General features: G+C 36.5%; 1 long non-coding RNA gene across 1 annotated transcript; it reads left to right on the top strand.

Moving 5' to 3' along the window:
• Positions 1–8,846: 8,846 nt before the first annotated feature.
• Positions 8,847–9,576, top strand: LOC112803300 (uncharacterized). The gene is made up of 3 exons (XR_011881628.1): positions 8,847–8,887; positions 9,149–9,358; positions 9,434–9,576. It is a non-coding gene; the product is annotated as an uncharacterized lncRNA (long non-coding RNA).
• Positions 9,577–10,435: the final 859 nt, after the last annotated feature.

Here is a 10,435-nt window from a genome sequence, read left to right as displayed (position 1 = left end):
GGCATGGTCACTGGCATCACACATCAGTTCAAATGGTAATGTCCAGTCTGGTGCAGAGATGATTGGTGCTGTAACCAATTTAGCTTTTAGAGTCTCAAATGCCTGCAGACACTCTTTATCAAAGATAAATGGCGTGTCTGCAGCTAGCAGGTTTCTCAGAGGTTTGGCGATTTTTGAAAAATCCTTTATAAACCTCCTATAGAATCCTGCATGCCCCAGAAAGCTTCTGATTGCCTTAACATTAGCAGGTGGTGGTAATTTTTCAATTACTTCTACCTTAGCTTGGTCCACCTCTATTCCCTTGTTCGAAATTTTGTGCCCAAGGACAATTCCTTCAGTCACCATAAAGTGACATTTTTCCCAGTTTAAAACCAGGTTAGTCTCTTGGCATCTTTTCAGAACAAGTGCTAAATGGTTAAGGCAGGAGCTGAATGAGTCTCCAAATACTGAAAAGTCATCCATGAAGACTTCCAGAAATTTTTCCACCATATCAGAGAAAATTGAGAGCATGCACCTCTGAAAGGTTGCAGGTGCATTGCACAGGCCAAATGGCATCCTTCTGTATGCAAATACTCCAGATGGGCATGTGAATGCCGTTTTCTCCTGATCCTGGGGATCTACTGCAATTTGATTATAACCTGAATATCCATCCAGGAAGCAGTAGTATTCATGACCTGCTAGTCTTTCTAGCATCTGGTCTATGAATGGTAAAGGAAAATGATCCTTTCTGGTGGCTGTATTGAGTCTTTTGTAATCAATGCACATACGCCACCCTGTAACTGTCCTTGTAGGAACCAGTTCATTTTTTTCATTATGAACCACTGTCATGCCACCCTTCTTAGGGACGACTTGGACAGGGCTCACCCAGGGGCTGTCAGAAATAGGATAAATAATCCCGGCCTCTAGTAATTTAGTGACCTCTTTTTGCACCACTTCTTTCATAGCTGGGTTCAGCCGCCTTTGTGGTTGGACCACTGGCTTGGCGTCATCCTCCAACAAGATTTTGTGCATGCATCTGGCTGGGCTAATGCCCTTAAGATCACTAATGGACCACCCAAGAGCTGTCTTGTGCGTCCTTAGCACTTGAATTAGTGCTTCCTCTTCCTGTGGCTCTAAGGTAGAGCTTATAATTACAGGAAAGGTTTCACCTTCTCCCAGAAATGCATATTTCAGGGATGGTGGCAATGGTTTGAGCTCGGGTTTTGGAGGTTTCTCCTCTTCTTGAGGGATTTTCAGAGGTTCTATTATCTTCTCTGATTCCTCCAAATCAGGCTGAACATCTTTAAAGATGTCCTCCAGCTCTGATTCGAGACTCTCAGCCATATTGACCTCTCTTACCAGAGAGTCAATAATATCAACACTCATGCAGTCATTTGGGGTGTCTGGATGTTGCATGGCTTTAACAACATTCAACTTGAACTCCTCCTCATTGACTCTCAAGGTCACTTCCCCTTTCTGGACATCAATGAGGGTTCGGCCAGTTGCTAGGAAAGGTCTTCCTAGAATGAGAGTTGCACTCTTGTGCTCCTCCATTTCCAGCACCACAAAGTCAGTAGGAAAGGCAAATGGCCCAACCTTGACAATCATGTCTTCAATCACGCCTGATGGGTATTTAATGGAGCCATCAGCAAGTTGAAGACATATCCTGGTTGGTTTGATTTCTTCAGTCAAACCAAGCTTTCTGATAGTAGATGCAGGTATTAGGTTGATACTTGCCCCAAGATCGCATAAAGCTTGCTTGGTACAAACACCTTCTAATGTGCATGGTATCATAAAGCTCCCAGGATCTTTAAGCTTCTCAGGTAAGCTTTTCAGAATGACTGCACTGCATTCTTCAGTGAGGTAAACTTTTTCAATTTCCCTCCAATCCTTCTTATGACTTAAGATTTCTTTCATGAACTTAGCATAAGAAGGTATTTGCTCAAGTGCTTCTGCAAACGGAATCTTTATTTCAAGAGTCCTGAGATAGTCTGCAAAGCGGGCAAATTGCTTATCCTGTTCTGCTTGGCGGAGTTTTTGAGGATAAGGCATTTTGGCTTTGTATTCCTCAACCTTAGTTGCTGCAGGTTTATTACCTACAGAAGTGGGTTGGGAAGCCTTTTTAGAAGGATTGTTATCAGCACTTGTATGTGACTGATCGCCCACTGGCGTTTGAATACCAGGGGTGGAAGCTGGGGTGGCGTTAAACGCCACCTCCTTGCTTCTCACTGGCGTTTGAACGCCAGAACCATGTTCCTTTTGGGCGTTCAAAGCCAGATCCATGCCTGTTTCTGGCGTTGAACGCCAGGAATGAGCATGGTTTGGGCGTTCAGCGCCAGCTTTATCCCTTTCTGGGCTCTGCTTGTCCTCAGAGGGATTTTGAGTAGCTATTTGTTCATTTCCTGTCTTCTTGCTGCTTTGAAGTGAGGTATTTAATGTTTTCCCACTTCTTAATTGAACTGCTTGGCATTCATCTGCTATTTGTTTTGACAGTTGCTTTTCTGTCTGTTTTAATTGCACTTCCATGTTTCTGTTAGCCATTCTTGTTTCCTGTAATATTTCCTTGAATTCGGCTAGCTGCTGAGTTAGAAAGTCTAATTGCTGATTAAATTCATTAGCCTGATCCACCGGACTGAGTTCTGCAGTTACTGTTTTAGCTTCTTCTTTCATGGAAGATTCACTGCTTAGGTACAGATGCTGATTTCTGGCAACTGTATCAATGAGCTCTTGAGCTTCTTCAATTGTTTTTCTCATATGTATAGATCCACCAGCTGAGTGGTCTAGAGAAATCTGAGCTTTTTCTGTAAGCCCATAGTAGAAGATGTCTAATTGCACCCATTCTGAAAACATTTCAGAGGGGCATTTTCTTAGCATCTCTCTGTATCTCTCCCAAGCATCATAAAGGGATTCATTATCTCCTTGTTTGAAGCCTTGGATGCTTAGCCTTAGCTGTGTCATCCGTTTTGGAGGGAAATAGTGATTCAGGAATTTTTCTGACAGCTGTTTCCATGTTTTTATGCTGTTCTTAGGCTGGTTATTTAACCACCTCTTAGCTTGATCTTTTACAACAAATGGAAATAGTAGTAATCTGTAGACATCCTGATCCACTTCCTTATCATGTACTGTATCAGCAATTTGCAGAAATTGTGCCAGAAATTTTGTAGGTTCTTCATGTGGAAGACCAGAGTACTGGCAGTTTTGCTGCACCATGATAATGAGCTGAGGATTCAGCTCAAAGCTACTAACTCCAATGGAGGGTATACAGATACTACTCCCATATGAAGCAGTAGTGGGGTTAGCATATGACCCCAGAGTCCTCTTGGACTGTTCATTCCTACTTGCTTCCATGATGGAATACAAGTTGAGAATTTATATGTTGAGAATTATTTATTTTATAGTAATGGAATAAATAAAAATGGAATAAATAAAAAGAAGTTAAAAATATTTTTTTTTTTGGAAAATTTTTTTTCGAAAAAAAATGAAATTAAAATTTAAAAAAAATAAAAAAAAAAGTTCGAAAAAGTAGTTGGAAAATATAAAATTTTTGAATTTTGAATTTTGTGATGAAAGAGAAAAACACGCAAAAGACACAAGACTTAAAATTTTTAGATCTAATGCTCCTTATTTTCGAAATTTTTTTTTTGGAGGGAAAACACCAAGGAACACCAAACTTAAAAATTTTAAGATCAAGACACAAGAAAAACTCAAGAACACCTTGAAGATTCACAAGAACACCAAGAACAAAAGAAAGAACACCAAACTTAAAATTTTTAGAAAACTTTAAGAAAATTTTCGAAAATTATAAAAAAGATTAACAAGAAAACACCAAACTTAAAGTTTGGCACGAGATTCAATCCAAGAAAAATTATTTTTGAAAAAGGTTCCAAAGGGTATAACCAATTATCAAGAACAACTTAAAGATCAAGGAAGAACCAAGAACACTAACACGAAATTTTCAAAGAACATATAAAACATGCAATTAACACCAAACTTAGAATAAGACACTAAACTCACGAAAAGTTAACACTTAATTAAGAAAAATAGTATTTTTGAAAAGAAATTTTTTTTTTTTGAAAATAAACTATCCTATCAAAATTTGATGACTCTATAACAACAAAAATAAAAATAAATTATTCCTAATCTAAGAAATAAAATAAGCCTTCAATTGTCCAAACTCAATAATCCCCGGCAACGGCGCCAAAAACTTGGTGGACGAAATTGTGATCCTTAATTAGTGGCTCCTTGGCATGTGCCAAAAGAACTAATTTAACTAACTGATTACTTTCTTTTCACAACTTCGTTCAACTAACCAGCAAGTGCACTGGGTCGTCCAAGTAATACCTTACGTGAGTAAGGGTCGATCCCACGGAGATTATTGGTTTGAAGCAATCAATATTTATTTTATTAGTCTTAGTTAGGATGTCAACAAGGTTATTTGGATTAAAAGTGAAATTACTAGGTTTGATTATAAAAATAAAAGAGGGAACAATGTTACTTTGTTTTGCAGTACTGGGGAATATGTTGGAGTTTTGGAGATGCTTTGTCCTCTGACTTCAACTCTTCCTTGAAATCCTCTTCTCACACGCAGGTTCCTTCCATGGCAAGCTCTATGTAGGGTGTCACCGTTATCAGTGGCTACTTCCCATCCTCTCAGTGAAAACGTTCCTATGCTCTGTCACAGCATGGCTAATCATCTGTCGGTTCTCAATCAGGTTGGAATAGAATCCATTGATTCTTTTGCGTCTGTCACTAACGCCCAGCCCTCAGGAGTTTGAAGCACGTCACAGTCATTCACTCCTGGAATCCTACTCGGAATACCACAGACAAGGTTTAGACTTTCCGGATTCTCATGAATGCCGCCATCAATCCGGCCTATACCACGAAGATTCTGTTGGGGAATCTAAGAGACATTCATTCAGTCTGATGTAGAACGGAGGTGGTTGTCAGGCACACGTTCATGGATTGAGGAAGGTGATGAGTGTCACGGATCATCACCTTCTTCACAATTAAGCGCGAATAAACATCTTAGATAAGAACAAGCGTGTTTGAATGGAAAACAAAGGAATTGTATTAAATCATCGAGACGCTGCAGAGCTCCTCACCCCAACAATGGAGTTTAGAGACTCATGCCGTCACAAAGTATGTAATTCAGATCTGAAAATGTCATGAGTTACAAGAATTGTCTGTAAAAGTTGTTTAAATAGTAAACTAGTAACCTAGGTTTACAGAAAATGAATAAACTAAGATAATTGGTGCAGAAATCCACTTCTGGGGCCCACTTGGTGTGTGCTGGGGCTGAGACTAAAGCTTTCCACGTGTAGAGGCCTTTCTTGGCGTCAAACTTCAGGTTATGACGTGTTTTGGGCGTTCAACTCCGGATAATGACGTTTTTCTGGCGTTTAACTCCAGACAGCAGCATGAACTTGGCGTTTAACGCCAAGTTACGTCGTCTATCCTTGCGCAAAGTATGAACTATTATATATTGCTGGAAAGCCCTGGATGTCTACTTTCCAACGCCGTTGAGAGCGCGCCAATTGGACTCCTGTAGCTCCAGAAAATCCATTTCGAGTATAGGGAGGTCAGGATCCAACAGCATCAGCAGTCCTTTTTTCAGCCTAAGTCAGATTTTTGCTCAGCTCCCTCAATTTCAGCCAGAAAATACCTGAAATCACAGAAAAACACACAAACTCATAGTAAAGTCCAGAAATATGATTTTTTGCCTAAAAACTAATATTATTTTACTAAAAACTAACTGAAACATGCTAAAATCTACATGAAATTACCCCCCAAAAAGCGTATAAAATATCCGCTCATCAGTGCTCAATTTTTCTACGCCAGTTTTAGCTAGGTTTATCATACTTTGCTTTTATGGCTCAATTGTTTAATGGTTCCAACTATTATATAAAGCAAAACAAAAAGTAGAAAAAATTAATTGAAGCAGAAAAGTTTGATTGAAGACACTATGGTAGTCAAGTTGAAATAAAAAGAATGTGACTAATAATGAATAAATTAAAGTTGCATGATATTTCGTTAAATGTTAAAATATTTTTTAAATATATATATATATATATATATATATATATATATATATATATATATATATATATATATATAAGGCAATTTTGAACTATATAGTTTGCACATTTGTTTGAACTTCTACAGCAAAGCATTGTCGTATGGAGTTACTCATGCAGCAAAGGTTAGTCGCTTGCCCATGGCTTCTTGATCAAGTCCTTCTTTAGCAAAATTCTTGGTGTCTTATTTTTATATCTGTAGTGTAAGTACCGTTGGATCAGCTTTAGAGCATATGAAGAGGACTCATGAGGCTATAAATGAGAAAGAGTCCAAGCATATTTCTGCAGCAATGTCACTAATCAGGTATCTAGTGAATTGATTGTGAGAAACTGAGTGTTTTTTTATATTTTTTTAGTTTTCCTTTCATGTGAAAAATTACCTGATAGCTATTTTAAATTTCAGCTCCACAAATTGAAGCTAGGAAGCTCAGATCTATTATATTTTGACTTTTTTTTTGCATTTTCTTAGTCCACTAATACTACTTCAGGAGTGAATTCATCTTGATTCACTTCCTATTTTCCTTCTTTTATGTTACTGTATGTAAATTGATTCACTTTCTATTTGCTTGTACTATTCACATTTCCCTACAAAATGCAATCCACCTAAACATTTTCTCTTATGGAACTTCCAACAAGGACTTGATAGGATAGAGAAAAGAAGCAAGTGGGACAAAAAAGATAAGCAGCTAGCCCTTGATAATTTGGAGCAGTTCCAGAGTGTAGATAAGACTAGCCGTCATGGAATTTGGCATTTGACTGAACATCTAAGAATATCCATTGCAATAATACTCTTTATAATTTCTCTTGTAGGTTGTTGATGGAAAACTTTCTCAAACTTGCTACCTTATGGCTCTTGATTCATGCTATAAACAACTCGGTCACAAGTAAGTAATTTTATTTCTAGTGGTCTCTTGATTTTCTATGCGCAGTATTTGCAATTTCTGTTATCAAAATATTAGTAACTAGCAATCACCTAACTCTATTTATCTTCAGATATGTTATCCTCATCACCATGTTCCTGATTCAACACTAATATCTTCTCTTTTCCTTCTATTTTGCTTTTTAATTTTATAGGGTGATTACATCAAAGATTTGTAGCTGTAATTACATCTGTATCAGTTTCTAATTTCACACTTTGTTCTTGGATTCATTTCTTTCTTCCCCCAATTTCGTCATATATTTTTTAATCTATTCCAAGTCGAACTTTGCTCCATTGTTTTTCCATTCTTTGTTTCTCTGTAGATTGATAACTTTAGATCTATAATCTGCTTACTGCAGTTAAAACATGATTTGATTCCACTGATCCAACACCACACCAAAATTGAACTGCATTATCATGTTACTGCTAGAATGGATAATTTAATAGCTTTCTCGAAGTCTTGCTTCTGATTCATATTGATTATTGATTTGATAGGAACATTGGTTCAGTGCGGTTTCCAAATATATAATATTATTAACAGTATATTCATACTTGTTAGTTGTTATATTACTGTGATAGTATTTCTGTTGGTCTTAAAATTATTTAATCCCAAGGTGTTTGGGTAACTTACATTTTTCGAAAATTGTGGGCTGGGAATCCCTATAGCCAAAGATATGAATATCGGAGTTACTTGAACAGGGGAACCAAACTCCACTCTTGATGAGGTAGAAATAGCGCTATAAGTATTTATTTGTTCTTCTAAATTCGGCAGCATATCTACTACGGAAATATGTATATCTTATTAGCATTTTGATTCATTAAAATGATAAGGGTATTAATACATGAAGGAGAAAATGTAATATACTTTAGAAAAATTATAGAATTTTCATTCTTAATAATGAATTATGTTACCTTGATCCAGGGTTGCAGTAACTATAACACCTCTCTCACATCCATCTACTTCTTTCTTATCTTTAATTTGTGTAGTTTTCATTTCAGTTTCTATATCCCGGTGTGAAGAGTGTTCCATAATGTCACCAGCTGAGAGAGGGAGGATAGTTGATCCTGTACTGTATTCAGAACTGGCTGGAGAGTCTTCATACAGATCCATTTGCCTGAATCATATTAAAAAAATATTAGTCTTCTTGTTAAGCATACAGGAAATTATATTTTTGAAGTACCTCCAACATGGCTGGCCTCCCTCATTACTACTCAAGTCTTCAACCATATTTTTAAGATCAGCAAGCTTTAAACCTTGAATCTTGCATTTCGGGTTGTTTGCTTCTTTGGTTCGGTTCAAAAACTCTTGAAGAACCTAGCACCAATCCAAAGTAGTGTCAGTTGAACTCTACAGAGTAATGGCATTTCTCATATCTGCTCAAGAATGACAGTTACTTCAGACTTCTTAAAGGCAAGGTCAACTTCCTTTAATGATTCATGTCTCTTGCCATCTTCATGACTAGAGAAATGCCTAGTGCTTTATAGTTACATTTTGTATGTGTATATGTGTCTCGTGTGTGTTTTTCGTTTGTATATTTCCTAGAATGTTATTGTTAATCTCTCCTCACCATTCAATTGATTTTGTCCTTACAATGTTAAATAACTGTCTTATGTTCTTGGATCTTAAATTGCGTTAGTTTAACATGGGTGAATATTTTATAAGATGGCAAGGCTGCTGCAGCAGAGAAGAAAAATTCCAAGGATGAAACATCTTCGAAAGATTCACAGGGAGGACAAAAAGCTGCTTCTGAATCTTTTGTTTGTTTAGATGACAAGGCTGCTGCAGCAGAGAATAAAAACTCCAAGGATGAAACATCTTCGAAAGATTCATAGGAAGGACAAAGAGCTACTTCTGGATCTACACCTGGTTTTCACCAACCCTTTTGATTTCAACGCAATGTCTGGTTTGCTCAATGTATGTCATTGTCTCTTTTATTTTGATATTGTACTATATATATTATGTCTGCTGGAATTAGGAAACGATTGGCCATATTATTGTTAATGAGCATTTTCATTTCACTTTATGGGTATGTTCCATCTTATAGAAAATCTTATTTTTGTATATGCCAATTTTTTTGGATCTTAGTGGTGCATTGTTTTGAAGTAATAGTGAGACAACAATATAAACCATGCATTTCAAGTCCATATTACTAATGCTAAAATCCAGAATGCATAGGATCCAAGTATCAAGGAACTGGCTGAGTAGATAGCAAAAGACCCATCGTTCAATCAAATGGCTGAGCAGCTTCAGAAAACTTTTCATGGTGCAACACAGGATAGTATCCCTAGCTTCGATAATCAGCAATATTATTCTACCATGCAGTAGGTGATGCAGAATCCTAACTTCATGACCATGGCTGAGCACCTGGGTAATGCATTGATGCAGGTATTTATAAACTTTCTGTACTCTGTTATATAAAATATCTATTGGTTGATAACATATCTATACTATCTATCTCAGGATCCATCTATGTCTTCCATGCTTGAAAGTCTTACTAGTCCTTCAAATAAAGATCAGCTTGAGGAGAGAATGGCACGCATAAAAGAAGATCCATCTTTGAAGCATATTTTAGATGAGATAGAGACTGGTGGTCCTGCTACTATGATGAGGTTTAGATGGCAACATTGGGATGGTCATCTTATTTTTTTGGGGTATCTTTTTATTGAGACAATGAGATATTGAATAATGGTGTTGAAAAATAACATCCAATTTTATAGGTATCGTGTAATGAATATTATGTTTATCTATGTAATTTTTGGCTTTCTTTTTTTCAATTTACAGTGTGTTTGATAGAGTAAATTTAGAAAACAAATTTAAAGTATTTATTTTCCAATAGAAAAATTTTAAAAAAATCTATTTTACCTTATTGACAGATTTATAGACAGATTTTCTGTCTGTATTCAGAGTGTGGGATGATTTTTCAAAGTTTAAATTGCAGACGGAAAATCCGTCGAAAAATCCGTCTGTAATTACAAACACAAAATCCGTCGGAAAGTTCGTCGCCTTCAAAAAATGGATGGAGAATTTACAGAGGAAAAATTCGTCGGTAACTGGTAAAAATCCGTCGGTAATTTTTTGACGGAAAAAAATCTGTCAGTAAATAATTTTCGACGGGGCTTTTACAGAAGGACAAAATCCGCCGGTAATTTTTTCGGTAACAAAAAATTCGTCTGTAATAAAGACTAAATCTGTCTATAAATCTGTTTGTATTAATCCATTTTCTAGTTGTGGTTATCATTATCATCATCTTCTTATATCGTTATCATCGTTATTGTTATTGTTATTGTTATTGTTGAATTTTTGCCATGTTGATGATGTTGTCTGATCCAAAATTAATTTTGGATGTATTTTTGTTCACAATTCAGTCTTGTTTGTGTGCTTATTTTTTAACTGAATTTATGTGCCACAATCACTATGTAATTCTGGTTCATTTTTTAGTTAATTATCTTGCAATTGTTATGT

This window comes from Arachis hypogaea, chromosome 5, assembly GCF_003086295.3.
Source record: "Arachis hypogaea cultivar Tifrunner chromosome 5, arahy.Tifrunner.gnm2.J5K5, whole genome shotgun sequence".
NCBI lineage: Eukaryota > Viridiplantae > Streptophyta > Magnoliopsida > Fabales > Fabaceae > Arachis > Arachis hypogaea.
The sequence above is the reverse complement of the archived record's forward strand: the minus strand, read 5'-3'. Positions and strand labels throughout refer to the sequence as shown.